Source organism: Periplaneta americana, chromosome 7, assembly GCF_040183065.1.
Source record: "Periplaneta americana isolate PAMFEO1 chromosome 7, P.americana_PAMFEO1_priV1, whole genome shotgun sequence".
NCBI lineage: Eukaryota > Metazoa > Arthropoda > Insecta > Blattodea > Blattidae > Periplaneta > Periplaneta americana.
In genome coordinates this window covers 173,207,741-173,229,682 of record NC_091123.1, presented here as the reverse complement: position 1 = coordinate 173,229,682, position 21,942 = coordinate 173,207,741, and the positions used below count along the sequence as shown (strand labels likewise).

At 34.9% G+C, this 21,942-nt stretch overlaps 1 long non-coding RNA gene across 1 annotated transcript; it reads right to left on the bottom strand.

The window, feature by feature from the left end:
* Window positions 1-13,840: 13,840 nt before the first annotated feature.
* On the bottom strand, window positions 13,841-21,425 carry LOC138703740 (uncharacterized). Its single transcript, XR_011333254.1, has 2 exons — window positions 20,580-21,425; window positions 13,841-14,489 (listed from the first exon to the last, which is right to left on the bottom strand). It is a non-coding gene; the product is annotated as an uncharacterized lncRNA (long non-coding RNA).
* Window positions 21,426-21,942: the final 517 nt, after the last annotated feature.

Here is a 21,942-nt window from a genome sequence, read left to right as displayed (position 1 = left end):
ATGCCTGCTTTAAGGAGTTAGATACAGCTTACTCGTACAGCAGTAACATTTTGGAAATATTCAACATTTTGTTTCGTCCATTACTGTATATTGTGCAATAATGAAAATTAGTACTTATAAAACACTATCCTTCTGCTATATGAAAAAAATATTTTTACGATTCAAAAAAATTATTTACATTGACTCGATTGTGACATGGACAAAGAAATTCCATCTTAATATCAATCCTGGAAAGACACAAGCAATCATATTAGGATACAAACGGCAAACCGACGCTGTAAAGCACCTCGACATTTCCCCCGTTAAAGTAAGTACAGTGCATATCCCTTTCAGTTCTTCGGTAAAAAATCTTGGCATTCACATGGATAATAATCTCAACTGGGACATGCAAATCACAGAAACCTGCAGAAAAGTATATTCTATTATTCATGTGCTAAAAAGGATAAATGTTCATCTTCCCTCTTGCTTAAAAAAGTCCCTTGTGCAGACCCTTGTATTTCCCTATTTTGACTATGCTGACATTTTACTGACTGACCTTTCCAGCGACAACAAAATGAAACTTCAAAGTGCTCATAATTTGTGTGTACGTTTTGTAAGCAATGTTCGTAAATATGATCATATTACCCCATCCCTGGAAGCAATAGGTTGGCTTAAACTAGATAAGAAAAGAAATTTACATTCACTTCTCCTTCTCTTCGAAATCTTGAACTCTTCTATTCCTTCGTATCTCTCGTCTCGCTTCACTTACCTTTCTTTCCACCACAATCTGAACACACGCTCTCGCCATGAAACAATACTAACAATACCATCCCATCGCACCTCCTCATACTCATCCTCTTTCACAATAGCCCTGCCAAGACTCTGGAATTCGTTACCTGCTAGCATCAGGGATTGTCGAAATAAAATTGAATTCAAACGCAAACTTACTAGGCACTTGGTCAGTAATTGAGACTCGTTCAGACATGGTTTCTTGTAAATAGTTCTTTTAATCTACCACAAAATATCTCAATATCCGATAATTTCATCACTATAGAATTTTGTTATTGTTGGTTTAATTTATAATTTAGTAAATACAAAAATATTGTTTGTTCTTAACTTCTATGATAAAATGTCTAGCTTTCATTAATCAGGTATTCTTGTCGTACTTTAATTTTTATTGTAATTGTAATTGTAATTGTAATTGTAAATTTAATATTAATTGTAATCTTATTGTTCATGTTATAGTTGTAATCCCCTGGTAGAGGGGCGGAGAAGGCCTGACGGCCTTATCTCTACCAGGTTAAATAAATAAATCTAATCTAATCTAATCTAATCTAATCTAATCTAATCTAATCTAATTTCAGTTCACTGTGGAGTGATAAAGCTTTTCCCACATAACTCAAAAACTATCCATCATTCTGTGATGAAATTTTTGTGTGTATTTATGAATGCTATATCTACAATATGACGCAAGATCACTCCTCTACCTTTGTTAGACTGTCTAATAAAAAATAAATTAATTAAAAAATCATAATCTTAACATGCTGTTGTAGAAGCAGCCGGAACTCTACCTGCAATAGCAAATTAGGAAACACTATCTTGAATAATTTTGTAGACTAATGGAGGTCATGGTGAATGGTTCCAGCCAATCACAGAGAGACCATCCAGTGGCTCACCTCTCATGCCATGTGAGAGATGCAGAACGTTTTTGTTCTACCCTTGGATTTCAAAGGGAAGAGTCTTGTGAGTCATTCGTTGACAATTCAAAAGAATAGTTGGAATCGCAGACTGGTAAGAATTGTGAATGAATCGTTAAAATCGATTTGTAATTTATGATTAAATCATTGGAATCAACTTCTGAAAAAGAATTGTTTTGCCCAACTCTGTGCCACACAGACTGAAGCACGAGACCAGACAACGCTATAGTATAATGGGATCCACTGTTTGATGTGAAGCATTACCAACCTTATTTCAAATAATGCGCACACTCCAGTTTTTCTTCGCTAAATTCTGGAAAAAATATGCTTGGAGTATTCGCATATATATGGTATATTCTAAATAGTGAGTGAGTATTATATGAAACATTGTGAATATTAGAGACGAACTCATAGAATACAAGTTTCGAGATTATTTGTTGAGTTCATCCCTTAATATCTCCAGTGTCTCATATCACTGTTATGGTTTTGTACCTCAGATTCTGAAGAAATTTTTCTATACAGTTATAAAAGTTGTAGATTGGAGACATACAGTATGTCTCGATTTCTTTTTCAATATCCAACCTTAACTGGTTCAGTCAGAAGTATGGTCGTAGACAAAATGACTAAAGATTCTTTCCCAATAAGAAGCTATAGGAATATATACAGACGTGGACAATTTATTAGACGAAATTAATTGTATGTGCAATGAAGCTGTATTTATCGGTAGAAATAATGAACAAAAATGTACTTTGCACAGAAATAATGAACAGAAAATTGAGTCTGGAGGTTACTAATATTTTGTGAACATTCCCTTATTCTTTATTAACACGTTGATTTTGTCAGAGATGCTGGAAACTAAAGTTTGACACTTTCTTTGAACATCAGCATCATTTAGCCAGATATCAGACAGTGCTTAAATGAGTCCATGTTTTGTTGTAAGCCATTTTTGTTCACTTTCTTCTTCAGTATAGATCACAGATTTTCAATTTCGTTCATGTCCGGTCTTCTTGCAGGCCATGGGAGAATATCTTCTGCAGTATATAATTAAAACACCAGTAGTATCAACATAGCCAGAAAAAAGTATACTTAACCATTGGAAAAATATACCAGAAGATGTAAACAATCATATTTACATCAATGGAGACTCTGTGAATTATAATACTGATAGTTGATATGACGAATTGCATTATGTTTCCAAGAAAACGTTTTAATCTAATAATTTGTCCATGTCTGTATGTCATTGCTAATATTTCTAATACTATAGATCACTGCAGAACTGGTTAAGGATTTTATTTCTTCAGAAACTCTACTAAAAAATATACACACATGCACGAAGAAAGACCATAACTTCAGGCTATGATTTTTGAAGTTGTTTTGTGTAAAAAGATCCTCATAAGTACATGGGTGTGATATAGAACTATTTCGAAGCTATGGCCGTTTGATTCTTAAAAAATAGCAAACTTGAATTACTCTAATTCTCGTTATGACATAATAGCGAGAAAAATGTACAGTTTATGTTAAAAGATAAATATGTAGCTAGTGTTCCTGAAGTGAATTATTGGGTTACAGTTGATTCCAAAAAGTACCACAAACTGCTTCAATACACATTTGCACTTACGTGTGAGTTGTGCACATTGCTCAAGCAAGTTCGTCAGAGTGTTCCTTATGTGTATTGTGACATCCAAAATTCGATACAGAAAAATGCATCTATTGTTTCCATATTTGTGTGTTGTAGAAAGCAATTTATGTTCGATCAAGATCATGACATAAGAAATCATATACTGACACGTTCGTAGTGGTGCATTTACAGTAAACCCCGATAAGACGCTGTTCAAGGGACCGGGTGTAAACCGCGTATTAACCGGGATCGCGTATTAGGCGGGTATACTAATTTTGACTTATATACAGTATCTATTAGCATTTTTCTTTATTGAAATACATGATTCATTAAAGGTAATATAGTATTACTCCATTATGTAATTACTGTACTGTACGTTAAAGAGATTTACAATATGTACTGTACTTAATTCTTTCAAAAAAAAAAAAAGCCATTTATAGTTGTTTGCCGTGTGTGTGTTCTCCAAGTCCTCATGTTTACCACACTTCAGTTTCTGCGATTACATCCTCTCAACGTCGCAGCTGTAGTGATTGAGTCGCGATTTTTTATTATCGTTCTTAATGTTGATGATGGGATTCCTAATGAATCAGAGAGTTGTTTCTGATTAAGAATACTTTCTCATTGTACTTTCGTAAGAATTGCAATTTTTCCGACACAGAAAGCGCTTTTCTTTTAACACTCATTGTAATCACATTCACAGACACTCCAATACACTAAAGGACAACAAACTGCCCAGGAAAAATTTCCAGAATTTTATTACGGCCGAGTGAGGAATGCTGTTTGAGAGAGAGGGTTAGCAAGAGGGTGAGGTATTGTAACTGTATGTAGGCTTTAGTCACGCAAATAAGGTGTCGAATAAGAGAGCATAACAAGAGGGTGGGGTATACTAAGGTATGAAGTATGAAGGTTTAAATGCGCAGGTAAAGGGTCGAATACCAATACTTTTCAGGTTAATGGCACTAGTGAATTCAATGACCAAGATGTTTCATTGCTGTTACAGTACATTGCTGAAAATTACATCGAAAATATTCCATAAAAACAGCGTATTATGCGGGACTTGAGCACAACAAATGGGATATTTTATAAAGGCGTTATATATGAAATGTGCAGGGACTGGACAAAAAAAGCGTATTACATGGGATAGCATAATAAGCGGGCATGTCTTATCGAGGTTTTACTGTATTTATATCAAAGAAAGGAATATATAGGTTCTTTACCAATCAGAATTGCGCCCCATTCATATGATTTTTTTTTTTTGCTCAAATTGACACACACACACTTAGTCTCTTTTCCAATATTTTCAATTGTAATTTTTTTCTAGATATCATGACATGCCTTATAGTAAAGCAACATATTGTAGAGTAAATGAACAAAGTATTGTAACAGTTAATGTTTTACATTTGAAGAAGACCCATTCTTGAATGTAGTGGAATATAGATTTTATTTTCAGTTAAATTTTGCCCGAAGTCCAGCAGCATGCATTGTACCATTCTGATAAGCTTAATTTCAACACCTGCAACACTATTTAGTGGTAGAAATGTTCGGTTTTTCTCACCATGTCTTAAGTGCAGAAACTTCCGTCATTCCAGAGCTATGCATTGCTCCATCATTCATTAAGGAGGCAAATAAAAGGGAACCTATCTATTGAATCTCATACCAAGAGCTATTTTTTAAGACTGGAGCGGTACCTGGCCACTGGAATAGCACAGGCAGTAGGTGCGTTTGTCTGCTGGTAAAAAGCTCCTGGGTTCGATTCCTGCATGGGCTAATTTATCTCATTGGGTTTTTTTTGTCCCCCCCCCCAACTATAAAGTGAATGTCAGATAATTCCATTACAAATCCTCGGCCTCATCTCTCCAAATACCGTCTTGCTAACTTAGGAACACACGAAATCTTCTCTTGTGAACTAGCTGTTTGTAATCTTCGTTAACCAGTGACATATGGCAACACAGCCTTAACTAAAACTCTGGGAGTTACTTAGGAAATAATGGAAGTTTGAGTTTTGAATTTAACTCCATTTAATTTCTGCAACAGTTTAAAAGTGTAAAGTTCTTTTTTACTCACCCAATATTTAACTCTAATGACATTGTTTTGGTTTCCTTTTAATTCTTATAAGATCTAATTTAATTAACTTCATGTAACAGAGCTTATAGAGTATCAGATCTAAAATATGATTACAAAGAGCTGAAAATATAGTCTTTGAATATCTCGTGACTACAACACTCAAACCCATGTTAACTAATTACAAAGACTACTTCAACCGTAGTGCAATCTTATAGTTATAAACTAAGTTGATTCTGTTAGGGTAACATCACATGCACGAATGATAGATGTCAGAGTTTTACTTATACAGCCTAAAAAAAAAGTTTTGTCGCGAAGATACTTTATAAATCCCAGAAAGGAGGCAGTGCGCATGATCAGACATACAACGAAACAAAACTAATTTTATTACCTCAACTATTCTCTTGTGAACCAAGTCGCTCATCCTCTGATCATGTGTACTGCCTTCTTTCTGGGACTTATAAAATATCTGTGCAACAAAACTTTTTCTAAGACTGTACGTGTGCTATCTGTGCTACAAAACTTTTTTCTAAGACTGTACATGTGGTAAAATGCATTATTTGCGTTTTATCTCTGCTAAACTGACTGTATGTATTAAAGGTTATTTCAAACAGAGTGGGAAAATTGCATCATCTTAAACTCTATTCTCTTATTTGTCCTAAATTTTGTCTACTGTATGTATATCACTTAAAGATACATTACTTGAGATGGTATACTGTTCATAATCTGGAAGTACTTTGGAGTAAACAGTTTTAATAATCCACCCAATTTGTTAAACATCTTCAAATGTCTGTACTTAATGCACACTTGTGCTGAATTTTCTTTCAACGTATTGTAATTCCTCTCTGTCATGGTAACATGTTTTTTATAGCATTTATATGAAATTAAGATTTCAATTTTGTTACTTTTATGGATTTTGAAATTCGTCCGTATTAAAATATTAAGATTTTATGACTAAAGGCAGTACCTGTTTACTGTCTTTTAGCATGTTGACGAAAATCACTTTATTGCCATAGTGTTCTCCCAGTACTTATGAAAATTCTATTTATACTTTGAGAATTTTTTGATGATATATTAAGCCTTGATAAACATTGTAAAACTGTCCCTACAATCATGCATGTTTTATACCTTTTTGTTCTGACATTCGTGAACAAATGTGCTAACGTTCCAAAAATTTGTTTCCACATATTTACAAGTTTCCAGCATAACATTAGCTCAAAGTTTCGTGATAGATTGACATGTATGTTTAGTGTTTGGTTTCTCATAAAAATGTAGTACGATTACTTAACGATTTTTCATATCATTATTCTCATATTTGTATTTATTTTACATTTCCATCTAAGAGTTGATATTTTTGTCACTGTTACATCGATGTTAAAGGTTTTGAGAATTTTCTGTAACGAAAACCTAAAGAATGAATTATGCACAACTCGTACAAACATTTTTAAGAAATGGCTGTACCTCTGTGTCAGAATTTAATACCGGTATGATGCATTTTAAAAATGTTATTTTCCTTCTATGCTGTCATAAAAATGGTGTGTTGCATTTCTGAACATGTATCTCAGTTTCATATGCATTTAGATTTTTATTACATTGAGTTATCAGAAGGATTGTTTATTTACGTATTATAAGCTGTAAGTTACAATTACATAATGATGCTAGACTATATCTTTATGTCACACTTCTGCTAAAAGCAGAAATATCTGCAGTTCGAAAATATTAATGCTGATAAAATGTCTTTCTACTACGATTATATTTATGTGATCCTTCATAAGAAGAGTATGGAAACGGTATAATAAATATTGATATGTCAAAGCTAGACCTCCATCTGAAGAAAATACCTGGTCATTCATCTCCAAACAGTTCAATGGCTGACCCTTAGCACTAGTTTTCGTCCCTATTTCATGGTTTCCCATAGTTCTGTAAAGGGCACGGTTGCTGATTTGCTCTTATTTTGTGTTTCTAGTAAATGTATGAGTCACATAAAATGTACAGTATGTACCTGTGTTTTTAATCCAAATTAAAAGAACATATGGTACCTGCGATTTATAAATGAATGAGTGAATAAAACTTGAGAAACAAGTTATTGCAATCTATTTCCAACCATGATAAGTATCAATTTATACATTGTGTTGAATTTGTTAGTACTTTGTGTTCCATTTTAGGATCTCTAAACAATAATTTGTCCATTAGCTCTGTAATACTGACGCTAATTTTGCAGTTTTTAATACTGTATTTAATTGTAGGAGAAGGTGATAGGCATTGGCAACCATGTGATGGTTTTGTAGTTTGTAGCAAGCATTTTGTGAAGGATTATAAAGATCACACAAAGAGGAAAACATTAAGATTTGATAGTGTTCTTTCAGTTCTTGTGAATTACGTCACACAAATCGAGTGCAAATCACTCAGCAAAGTACAGAAACAAAATCATAACAATGATCAACGTTAATATGGGTGAACAGAGTTTAAAGTAGTGAAAATAGTGATATCCATATGTGAAAAAGGCCTTTCTGTAACAGGTTTAAATTAAAATGGGCTCAATTAATTTGTGTTCAAATTCATGTTTGCTCTTCTATTCTACTACATAAAAAGGGCAAGATTTAACTTTTAAACATGTTGGCTAGATATGCAAATGTTTAAATGCAAAGGTAAACGTATAAGGACTGAAAAATAAATTGGAAACTCACTACAATCAAACTTAAAATAAAATGCAAGAAATGAATTTTCTAAAACTTAAAGAGTCCATGCTGAAAAATTGCTTAAAAGCATTATTTCTCAGAGAGTAATTCTAGATGTTAAGACAACTTAAATACCACTGGTTTGAAATTAGTATGGGACATTGAGCCAAGCTAAACGCTTTGTACTGTAGCATATTTCGATCTTCTATGAATTTATTCGCAGTTGACCATATTCATCCTTGTAAGTAAATCTACTTTTAAGAAATAATCAAGTAATTAAGATACACAGCTTGAAGAACACATTGTACCATATACTACATTCTCGTAAAGAGTCATTGATCCATTTTCTTTCTCAAAATTGAAGATTATTTACATATTATTTAGATGTGTGGAAACATAGACTTTCCTACGAAAAGTTTTCATAAGAAATTAGACGACCTATAACACTATTGCTTTAAAACTATGTGGCATTGTTGTTCACTTTATTTACTGACGTTCGATTTCATTTCTTCAATAAAAAGATTCATGAAAATCAGTAATCAGACGAATCCTGTTGTAGTTAATTAAGTAATGTACAAGATTCTAGTAATTGAAGTTATTTTATGCTCGACCATGCCGAAATGTAGTAATTATACACCTGGTCGCAGACCTTTAATGGACCTCATTAAAGTACATCTACTCATTAAAGGTCAGGTCTTTCAGCCAATGACGACTCAGGTTACAACTGTTCAGCCAATAACAGGTCAGCTTTGTACCGTTATAAAACCGCAAGTATCGATTATTGTCGGATATGCAATCGAAAGAGAATTAGCGAAAAGTCACGGAGGCTGGAAATCCAACTGTCGCAGAAGGTTATGTTCTGTTACTATAATAATTAGCGTTAATTGTAAATAATATTCAAATAAATTCAATTTGTCATCTCGTTTTTCAATGTCGAATTCAATAATCAAAGTTATAAAATTATAATATTATCAAGTTTAACGGGACTACATCAAGGTCAATGACATTATTGTTCCTCGGAAAAAATCAATACTTTCGCGTCTGCGCACATCTCACAATTCACGACCTAGAACAAGGTCACTTCCGATCTTGTCAGTTACAAATAAAATATGGTCGAGCATAAAAAGTCGTATGAAACTCGCCTATAATGGTAATTAAGAAGCTCGTATGAAAATTATGAAACTCGCTTGCGCTCATTTCATAAATATCCATACTCGATTCTTAATTACTATCATTATAGGCTCGTTGCATAATGTACTATTTTCGCCTCTGAAAGCAAATTCTTCTGATTGCAGAAAGCATTTAAAACATGATGAAAGACACACTTGTTACTTTAAGATTGTAAATAGAAAAACGAATTTAACTTATGAAAGCAATGACATGTAGCTGTAGGAAGTATTAGAACCTTATCTTAAAATAAGAACTAAAATTAAAATAGAAACTAGTCACAAACAAATGGCATGAAATTGATATCCGTTCCTTTAGATTTTAATTTGTACTTATATGTTTCAGACAGTAAAACACGGCATCAATTGTGAAAATTGCCGTATCGTGTTCCTGCTGATTAAATTTAATATCTAATCACTGTCCCTAAGGATTAATGTCGACTGAGGTGTTTATACTTGGTTTCATTCTGAATTTTATCAACATGATCACGTCCATAGATTATACTGCCAAAACAAATGTACCACATGGCAGTCATTTGTACCAAGCACTATATAAATCTTTCAGATTAATTTTTTTGGAACCCTGATACATTATAAAAGATGTGTGCCCTTTCTAAATATTGCAATAAATCAATGTAGTCTCTAAGTTTTATAAAACTCACATTACACCAAACTGATTTCAAGAATAGTGCATACTTCAAGTGTAAATAAGAAATGTGTTTGAGTAGAAGGTAACAGAATTGAAGTGTAGGTACTACATTTTTTTTAGTTGGTTATTTAATGACACTGTATCAACTACGAGGTTATTTAGCGTCGATGAGATTGGTGATAGCGATATGGTATTTGGCGAGATGAGATCGAGGATTCGCCATAGATTACCTGGCGTTCACCTTACGGTTGGGGAAAACCTCGAAAAAACCCAACCAGGTAATCAACCCAAGCGGGGATCGAACCCGCGCCCAAGTGCAACTTCAGACCGGCAGACAAGCGCCTTAACCGACTGAGCCACGCCGGTGGCTAGGTACTACATTGTACTTAACAGAAGTGCATAATCTTGACTTTATGAGAGAGTGTTTTGCATACAGAGCATTGTTGTAATTATTTTTGCAAATCGCTTCCAAAAACAGGTAACTTGATGTAAGCTGCCATTGTAACAATGTGGTAGTGAGGATGATGACTAGCACTCATTGCCACAAACAATAGAATGAGGGATCTGAGGGTAAAACATTACTTCAGCCATAAATGAACAGGTTTTTCCTATAGATGTAGGTCTAGATCAAAATCGATGCAAAATCTAATACAGTTCTAAGCAGATATTGGAATTGTATTGTTTAATGAAATAGCAAATTTCGAGTTGGTTTCACGTGTTAAATAGTTAACGTCACAATCATAATATTTTCATCACTGATTTTTTGCCTCTCTTGTTTGGTGTTCCATTGCTTTTTTTTTTTTCTTCTGTGAAGCGTGTCTTTGTCATTGATTGCTAAAATTTGTATGTTTTTGTGACAATAAACAAATGACAATCTTTAATTCACTAGATGTTAATTATTAGTTTATTACCATATTACACTGAATTGAATATAGTAAATACCATATATTTTTTAATTGATTTATTTTATGATGCTTTATCAACTTTGATGGTTATCTAATGTCTGAGTGAAATGAAGGTGATAATGCCAGTGAAATGAGTCCTGGGTCCAGCACCGAAAGTTACCCAGTAATGGATTGTGGAAAAATCCCGGAGAAACCTCAACCAGGTAACTGATAACCAGGATTCGAACTCGGGCTCGCAGTTTCGCAATCCGACATGCAGATTACTACTCCACAGGATGGACATCAACATATTATACTAAACCACCCTGTGGAGGAAGAAATGAAGATTGACTTCTCAAGAGACTTTTGAACTGAAGCATTATAGCATCGGAACAGGCCATATGGCCTACATCTCCAATATGATGATGATACTGAACTGGAAGTACCTGAATTTATTTGGGCCAGAAGTGTTGTAGAAATTATGAACTTAACAGTGATTATGCACAATTAAAATCATAGAATTTCACATTACACTACCCAGTGACATCAGAGACTGTCGGAATTTAGTAGTGTTCAAAAGCAAACTTATTAAACATTTTCTTACTGCGTAGAGTAGGTTTAATTTTTTACTTAATAAAAGAAATGCTTCTCTCTTCTTAACTGTGCAGCTTTTATTAATCAATTAATCTTTTAGTACTTTGATTTTTATTGTATTTGAAATTTAATATTAATTGTAATTATAATTGTAATTTTATTCTTAATATTGTAGTTGTAATTCCCTGGTAGAGGGGAAGAGAAGGCCTGATGGCCTTATGTCTACCAGGTTAAATAAATAATTTCCTACCCTTAATTCTACATTACAGTACATTGTAAATTGTATTTTATGGTACAGGATTTTATTCATGAGTGGATAATTTCCACGCGGGAATAAAATATTTTATGCATTACTGATACTTAACAAAATCAGAGTCTTATAAGAAGATTTTAATTTTAAAATGTAGGCCTATTTTTGGTAATATGCTGGTTGTGAAGGAGTGATAAATTAATGAATATGTGAATTTTAATGTTGGTGATGTGTCGGTTTGGGATTGAGTGTTTTGAGTGTTTTTTAAGAAAAATTGGTGTCATAAGATGCAGGAAAGAAGCTACAGAGCGAATGAATGTGTTAGTGCTCAAGTAGAGATAAATAAATAACTGCCAAAATGATAGAAATAGTTATTCCTCATGATGTAATGGGCGAAGTCATGATGTGTATGTTGCTAATTACTAAGAAATCTTCTGCAGTGCACAAAAAAGGAGTCTACCAGTATTGTCTATTTTGTGAATGAGAAAAAGAAGGTATGCAAGAGTCGTTAATGGAGAAATTGTATTGACTTATGTTCGGAAAAGATAATTAAATGTAAAACTTCTTCATTGTGGTTATATCACTTCATGTTGAAGAGGATAATGTCTGTGAATGAAAATGTAAGTATTGGATGGTTAGTATGACAGTAATATGTGTATGAAAGTTATTTTCGATTGCAGCTATTGTTAGATTAATAAGATTATTGTTTTGTCGTAGTTTTCCAAAGGTGAAAGCAAGTAAGAAAGCAGATTAATGCATTCCTGGAGAAACCTATTCTAGATGTATGGTTTAGAACTGATTTCATGTCATTCATGTTTTGTTTAGTAACATAAACTTGTTGTATTTCAGATTCTTCTTTTGATGGGTATTTTTGGTGCTTGGCGAGTTGCAGCACTGTTGAAAACGTCAATTGATAGTATCTCTGATAGAAGAAATGTAGTCCACGCCTGTAGAGTAATGGTTAGCGCGTCTGGCCGCGAAACCAGGTGGCCCGGGTTCGATTCCCGGTCGGGGAAAGTTACCTGGTTGGGGTTTTTTCCGGGGTTTTCCCTCAACCCAACATGAGCAAATGCTGGTAACTTTCGGTGCTGGACCCCGGACTCATTTCACTGGCATTATCACCTTCATCTCATTCAGACGCTAAATAACCTGAGATGTTGATAAAGCTTCGTAAAATAACCTACTAAAAAAAAAAAGAAGAAATGTAGTGATTGTTACAGTTCCGTATACAAAAATAAAGTGTGGTAGAACATTTTAGTCTTGTTAATCAAGATCACAACCGATCATTTCAGCCACTTGAAATATGTCGGAAATATGTGAATTTGAGACCCAATATGGAAAAGGAATTGGTTGGATCACTGGCTGAGAAGAAACTGCCTACAGAAGGATCACTGAAAGGAATGGTGAATGGGAGAAGACTTCGAAGCAGAAGAAGATATCAGATGATAGACGACATTAAGATATATGAATCATAAGAGCAGACATAGAGGAAGGCAGAAAATAGGAAAGATTGGAGAATGCTGGATTTGCAGTGAAAGACCTACCCTCGAGTAGAACACTGAATGAAGGAGACAAAGAGGAAGGCAGAAAATAGGAAAGATCGGAGAAAGCTGGGTTTGCAATGAAAGACCTACCCTCGAGTAGAACACTGAATGAAGGAGACAAAGAGGAAGGCAGAAAATAGGAAAGATCGGAGAAAGCTGGGTTTGCAATGAAAGACCTACCCTCGAGTAGAACACTGAATGAAGGAGACAAAGAGGAAGGCAGAAAATAGGAAAGATCGGAGAAAGCTGGGTTTGCAATGAAAGACCTACCCTCGAGTAGAACACTGAATGAAGGAGACAAAGAGGAAGGCAGAAAATAGGAAAGATCGGAGAAAGCTGGGTTTGCAATGAAAGACCTACCCTCGAGTAGAACACTGAATGAAGGAGACAAAGAGGAAGGCAGAAAATAGGAAAGATCGGAGAAAGCTGGGTTTGCAATGAAAGACCTACTCTTGGTTAGAACACTGAATGAAGGAATGACTCTTCGCATAGATGATCCTTTGTTGATTATAGGAATAAAAAGTGCACAATGCAGCCTGAAGGCCTAAAGTTAGGAGAAGTATCAATGAAAGTTGCAGAGTTTTCAAAACTGGCAGATTCTCATATGACACTGGCCACTGTTTACAATTTTCTTCAGCAGTATTACTGAGCGTGGAGGAGATTTCTTAGCAGCAGAGAGAGTGGGTAGTACTAAAATTAGGGAAGTTTGTTGACGTAAACTAGAAGAAGTACAATAAGTCTTTATTATACACAGAAATTGTACGAAATAGACTCATACATTAAGGCTTGCTTACATGCTTTTCTTCAATGGTAGAGTTGCATTCCTGTTTACTTATTAGCACAAGATAACTGTACATTTTATGATATGACAGTGTTGAATTCGAATTTTGTACAATCTCAGCTTTCATTGTATTCTGTTGTCTATATAATCAAAGATAAAAATGACTTTATAAACAGCCTTAACTAACATAAATATTGTTCTTTATTTATGGGAAAAATTTTATTATATATGGTACAAATCGTACGGTGTTCAAATTCAATACCGCATGCTGATTTGTTTGTGTGGGAACACGTTTCATTTTCTTTTATGACACATTGGGTTTTCTGGATCCTACACATTATAATTTTTTTTTTTTGGCCTAGATTTCTTTGTACTCTGTTTAATATAAATAATACTTTTTCCAGTGCATTATGCAGTGATATGCTGGTGTTTTGAATAACTGCAACACAATGTCTGCAATATATACAGCACAGTTACAGGGACTGTTCGAATCGTTATTCATAGCAAGTCTGTAGACAGATGTCACCACTTTGTAGAATATATATCAACACTGTTGTACTGTATTGTATGAGGGTTGTAGCACTGCTTCTGAAACATAAAAGAAATCATATAAAAATCAGAGATACAATTGAAATTGCATGGTTCGCCAGGGAAATGGATGAATTTAAAGTATGTGACACAAGAGTATAGATGATGCTGCTATCTGTCATATTGCTGAAGCTTTGCCATTTACGCATAACTAAACAATTAGTCACTATGGAGCAGTGGAATGGTGCACAGTATGTCTTTGCAGTTAAAGCATTAAAAATGACAGTTACAATGCTGCTATACTAAACGCCAGGTTATGAACCGACTAAACAGGAAGTAGTTGGGTGGGCGAGAGGAAAGTGCGGGTTAGAGGGGTAGTCTGTGCAGCGGTGACACGTTGAGTGTCGGGGTGGAGGGGAGAAGGAGAACGGAGCTTTTCATTGGACCTCACGTGAAAATGTCGTCTGCTAACGAAAATCTGGCAACGGGATCACGGAGACAATGTAGCTAAACTTCCCAGTTCATTTGCAATACCACGTGCATTACGAGTCGCATTTCATACTAATGTCATTAGCTCGTGCTTTCTTAAAAACAATAATTTTAATTACTAATATTATTGAAAGTGTTATCGAGAACTATATACAGTAGTACTTGAAATAGATTAATGAATTCTCCCGAATGTTACGATACAAAAGGAAGCGCATTTTTAAGTCTGGAGAAACAAATGATTTTTTTTATAGATTCGTATATTTGCTTGTTAATATATTATATGAGAATTAATAATAATAATAATAATAATAGTAATAATAATAATAATAATAACAATAATAATAATAATTGAATATACATAACTCAATCAGTATAAATATAAAATTAAAATCATATCCATTAAATTATTATTGATGTACAAAAATAGCCAAATAGTTAATTTGATTTATAACGACGACTCAAAATAAAATAAAAATTACTATAATATATGTTGATATAAATTAGATAACACTATATTATTATCGTTATTATTATCATTTGAATCGAATTGTTGTTCGTTCGTTTAATTGAAACGTTTGAATTCGTTATATACTGCTTTATTAAATTAATAATTGAAAACACAGCTACTACAGCTATTTTAGACATATCGGTGACAAACACTGAACACGCTTTGAATCTTGCGCCACTATGTGGCAACAGAGCTCAGAAAGAGAGCAACAGAACGTTGCTTCCGGTTTAGTCAGTTCATAACCTGGCTTTTAGTATAGGAGGGAATTTCATAGGCATTTCATTCTGGGGCACCATGATCGTGTGCCTAATGCTCTTATCATCAGTATGGATTATAAACTTTGAGGCCACAGGATTAGCCATGAAAAGAAAGCCACCAAAAGAAAATGGTAAAAGAATAATTGTTCTTGAATTGATTATAAATGCAAGCTATGCACTGTTCCACTGCTCCATAGTAACTAATTAATGCTGTGTAAATGACATAGCTTCAGCAATTTAACCCAGATAGCAACGCCTTCTGTCTGCTACTATACTCGTGTGTTGCATACTTCAAAATCGCCTGTCTCCCTGGCAAACCCTGTAGTATAAACAAAAAATAGCATTATGAAGTTTCTTTTGTCACTTGTATGATAGGTAGACAGGTGGAGCTTGCGTGGTTTATTTCTGCTTTATAAGGGAAGAGTTTTTAAATAATGTAATCATTTGTCACTGTCTTGAAATAATTAATGTTTAATCAATTATAATTTTAATTAAACATAAGGTCGGTGTTGAAGCAGATTTTTCTTCTTATCATTCAACATTTCTCCATTCAATATCACCCATCGAATGATGGTGCAATGATGAGTTCTTCACCACAACTAAGGAAGCAAATTAACATATGTCATTTTTGCTCGAACGTAATCTACCATAGTCTTCGTAAATGTACATACCACTAATTATATCGAGGAAAAATATTCAAGTTTTATTATTTTAATCTACAGCAAAATACTAATTTTTACTCCATCTGCATTTTTGATCTGGAAAATACTCACAGATTTATAGTACTATTTTTGGTCCAGAGAAAATACTCGTCTTTAACACAAAAAAGTCTAAGGATCGCCTTGGATTGTACCATTTCAACTCGTGGAGTGCAGGTAAACGAATTTTATGGCTTGGGGATATAATTCTCACATACAGACATATATCCTACTTTGCACTTGCTTTAGAAGAATAATGTAGTGGTTTAGCATGAATGTAAACATAGGAATACTAGAAAGACTAGAACAAATTTACTAAAATCAGACGATTTTCGAGGCAATTATATGAAAAAATGTAAAGCTATTATCAGGCAGCACTTGACGATATGTGTCAGTGGAAGAACGATCTGAAGTCTGACTAGTGTAATAATTATATAGCTAATCGGCGATGTATGGCTATCCTACCCCCATTATCTTCTGGCCTAGTTGCCTCATAAGTGGTGTCATGTTGGTATCACTTGTGATGTTGAGACCTGTCTTTGGACAGTTGACAACAACAACAATATGAAAGTACACTGGATAAAGACAAATTTATTAAATTTATTAAAGTCTATTCCTAGTTGTGAAAGCTCACTGCTAGCACATAGTATTTACGTATTATATTTCTTTTAAGAATTAGCCAGCTTTCTTTCATAGCTTAAATTTTCGAAACACCACAGGCATTGCGTGTCACCTTTTAGTACTTTTTTAAAAATAAATACAGTAATAAGTTTATTATTGCAAACAAACAAAAATTACATACATTAACAAAGGTTTTACAATAGTATTGTAATACTCGTATATGAATATACTTCAAAATTCAAAATTGCTTACCAATCTCACATTCAAATACATATTACTCGTATAAATTGTTGTATAAATAAAATTGTAACTAGGTCACACCCGAAAAAGCAATATGCTTGAGGTGAGATGTGACTGATAATGAAACTGGATAGAAGAAAATAATAATAATAATAATAATAATAATAATAATAATAATAATAATAATAATAATAATACCTGTGATTAAACTGTTATCTGTAATTACACATAAAATTAAAAAGAAGAAAAAAACAAACATTACATAAACATACCAAGTTAAGAATACAACATGTTAAAGTGACAAAAATAAAGCATAAGTACTTATATTATGATTAATTTTAAAAACATTTCAAGCACTTGTTTTTGTAATAATGTATTGTTTAATAATTATGAAATCATTATATAGTCTTGGGCCGTAATTAGAACTGTGTTGTAGACCTGCTTCAGTCTCACATTTTGGTTCAATGAGAGGGAGCAAAATATTGTATCTTCTTGTGTTGTGGCCATTATTGAATGATATAAATTTAGTTTCATATTTATGGTAGTAATTCAAAATAGAATACATATAAATTTGCTTGACATTCAAAACATTAAATTATTTACATATAAGATTAGTTGGATAATCAAGTTTTCTTCTTAAATATATTTTAATAATTCTTTTATGTAGTAATATTAATGGGTGAATGGTACTCTGATAATTTCAGTACAGAAAAACTGATATAATTAATTAAATTATCTATCTATTAATGAAGAATATCATGAGCTTGAAACAGTGAAAATATCAGGAGTAGAATTATCTGTGAATCATTAGACATCAAAAGAACAAAAGCTTAGGAATGTCTTCAACTGTCAATGAAATACTACTGTATATCTTTGAAGCACAGGAATTGAGTACATGTTGCCAGCAACTCCTAAATAAAGACGAAAAATGTTGTAATGACATGCTGGACACAGGTTCGGACATAGAGACCCAGGACCCCTAGGCAGTTAACAGAGACGGGGCCTCCTTTTTGGTAATTTAGCAAGAGAGAAACTTTTTTTTTTTCTCGTACTAAGGAAGCACCCGAAGTTTTGCACTTCAGTCTGAGGTTCATTGTGCTTACAACTCCTATTCTGTGAATGATTGAGTAGCTGAATGGCCGCACTCTTGTACAAATACAGCACATCGCACTGTGAACTGAACCCGGGCTATGGTATGGATGATGTTATGAGAATGGTGGCGAAATGAGTCCGAAGTCCGACACCGAAAATTAGCTAGCAATTCTGCTTCAATTGGTTGAGGGGAAACCCCATCCAGGTAACTTGTCCCAATCAGGATTTTAACCCGAGCCCACTCGTTTCACAGTCAGACATGCTAACCGTTACTCAACAGCAATGGACAGGAAAGAAACTTTACTTTTGTTTTTTATTTATTTAATGCACTTTGGCTTCAGAAATAGACAAGCAGACTTAATAAACAAGTACCAACTATGCTTTTTTACACATAATTTTTACATTTATAATTACAAAATTACATAGCCATGCGACGAACTTTTTTCTCTGCAAAGGAACAGATGGCGTCACTATTGTCCAGAGATCAGTGGCAGAGGCAGAATTTTGTCAAGGGAGGGTCATTATTAAAATTGTTCACAATAATTTACATTATGGGTATTTTAAATTTTGTGTATTATTATTATTATTATTATTATTATTATTATTATTATTATTATTATATCTAATAGAACATAATTACATGAATATTCTTATAAAACCTTTGAAACGTAATTTTTTTTACAGGCATCCTATTTTTAACAAATTTGAACTTCCGTTTAATTTTGTATAATAAAAAATGTTTGTGTCATTATTACACTTATACAGTAATCATATATATATATATAGACACACACACACAAAATTTAGTCAACAGTTATTTGTATATGATAGGTAAAACACTTTTTTTTACATAAGAGGAAAATTCATTGAAACAATAAAATATATTGAAATACATGTTGTTGTTTAGTTGGATGTCCGAAGACAGGTCTGAACCTCACAAGTGTTAGCAAAAGGCACTAGTTATGAGACAACTAAGCCAGGAGATATAGGGAAGGGTGGCCAGTTCCTTTCCCCCTCCATTGTATACACCGCCGATTAGCTACATATTACACTAATCAGACTTCAGATGCATACAAACAGTTGTTCTTCCTGTTTTTTTTTTTAGTTCAAGGGGGGATTCAAACCCAGTAATTCCCCTTCTTGCGTACATCCCTGCCACATTATTATTTCTGCATTATTATTTTCCCTGGCCGGGGCCCCCTCTGAGGTTGGAACCTAGGCAGAAGTTCACCGCTGGCTGGACGAACGATTTCCAAAGCCTTTAGAAATCCATGATAAAATATAATAATAATAATAATAATAATAATAATAATAATAATAATAATAATACTTACTTACAAATGGCTTTTAAGGAACCCGAAGGTTCATTGCCGCCCTCACATAAGCCCGCCAGCGGTCCCTATCCTGTGCAAGATTAATCCAGTCTCTATCATCACACCCCACCTCCCTCAAATCCATTTTAATATTATCCTCCCATCTACGTCTCGGCCTCCCTAAAGGTCTTTTTCCCTCCGGTCTCCCAACTAACACTCTATATGCATTTCTGGATTCGCCCATACGTGCTACATGCCCTGCCCATCTCAAACGTCTGGATTTAATGTTCCTAATTATGTCAGGTGAAGAATACAATGCGTGCAGCTGTGTTGTGTAAATTTCTCCATTCTCCTGTAACTTCATCCCGCTTAGCCCCAAATATTTTCCTTAGCACCTTATTCTCAAACACCCTGAACCTATGTTCCTCTCTCAGAGTGAGAGTCCAAGTTTCACAACCATAAAGAACAACCGGTAATATAACTGTTTTATAAATTCTAACTTTCAGGTTTTTCGACAGCAGACTGGATGATAAGAGCTTCTCAACCGAATAATAACACGCATTTCCCATATTTATTCTGCGTTTAATTTCCTCCCGAGAATAATAATAATAATAATAATAATAATAATAATAATAATAATAATAATAATAATAATAATAAATCCCAACAATAATTCGATATTTTGGTTAATTTCGTCTTCACAATATTGGAGGTTTTAATCAACACGACACTCATGAGTGACAGGAATCAGAATGGGTAAAATCGGCACTACCAGTATAGAAGAACAAACAAAAGAAAAATTAATATGCACTCATTTCTACACAACGAAAATAAATCTCTAATTCCCTATCAGGTATCGATCCCGGGTCCGCTGGAATTGTAACCAGATGAGCTATCGATGTCACCAGTAGTACGGTAATACAATAACTTACCTGTCATCAGTAGGGGCAGAGCGGCGCGGCGGGGTAGGGCACTCGGCCGGGGAAGGCGTAGTTGTCCGGGTTGATCGTTCTGCATATGGACCTGAAGCGATCCCTACCGGAGCGGTTGGAGCCGGAGCCGCCCAGTCGGTGCCTGTTGGTGCTCTGCGTGAACCAGTTGAGCCAAGGCGCGCCGTGCGCCGCCACCGCCACCAGCAGCACGACCAGCAGCACCGCCCAGCGCACCATCGCGTCTACTGCCACGCTCGGCTGCCGACCGTGCTTTATACGGACGCAGGCAACGACCTCAACAATGCGGCGTAGTACAGTCCCTGCGGGAGTGAGACGCGCTCCACCGCTGAGCCCTTCCGATTCCCGGAACATATGCGGTTCGAAGTTCTAGAAGCAACCTTTCGATCAATTCCCATTTGCTACTGGCGTAGCTCAGTCGGCAGAGGCGTTTGTCTTCTGATCTGGAGCTGCTCTCTGGCATGGGTTCGATTCTCGCTTGAGCTGATTACCTGGTTGGATTTTTCGAGGTTTGCCCCAATCGTAAAGCAAATGCCAGGTAATCTATAGCGAATCCTCGGCCTCATCTCGACATAGCCAACTAAAAAAGCAGTAATTGATTAACTAGTGGAACTTACTCGTGTTAATTATGTAAGTCTGTGCGGCTTACAGCTGTTTCGGTGTATCATCACACCATCTTCAGAGCCTACGGCGTCATCTCGAACTTCTCTGCCTGTTATGTGGGTGCGTTTGATTGTTGAAAGGTGTTGAATAGTGGAGCCAAATACTGGGTGTTCAGTTCAAAATGTGTCTTGGCTCGCTGTATGCCGTCATGTGGCTAGCTGATGAGCCTAGAGAATTCAATCAGCTCAGGTGTATAATCTAAGAGGCAGAGAAGTTGGCTAGCAAGTACGGCGTTCATTCTGAAGAGTACGTGCCGATACGTACGGTAACGCCGGTAGTGGCAGGAATGTGAACTGTTTGGAAATACGTACTGTCGGGATATGGGGAGAGGGTTAAGACGATTACTTACGTATTTGTTGACATTAACTTCGACGGTCAACATGGACACGGAGCATTTGATTTGTGTTGTGGAATGTTACTGTACGCAACCGATGATAACAAATACCCTGCGTACGACTTGCCGGCGCAAAACACAGTTCGAAAGAGGTTATGGTAGCACACAGACCGTACAGACCGCCATCTGTTGCTACGCCCTTCAAGTTATACCGTACACGTTCTCAAGTTCAGATTGAAGAACGCCTTAAATAATAGGCAACTTCTCTAACATATAAACTGAAACTCGCTTCAAATCGGTGACCCAACAACAATGACGTCATGACACACTTTGAAATGAACACCCAGT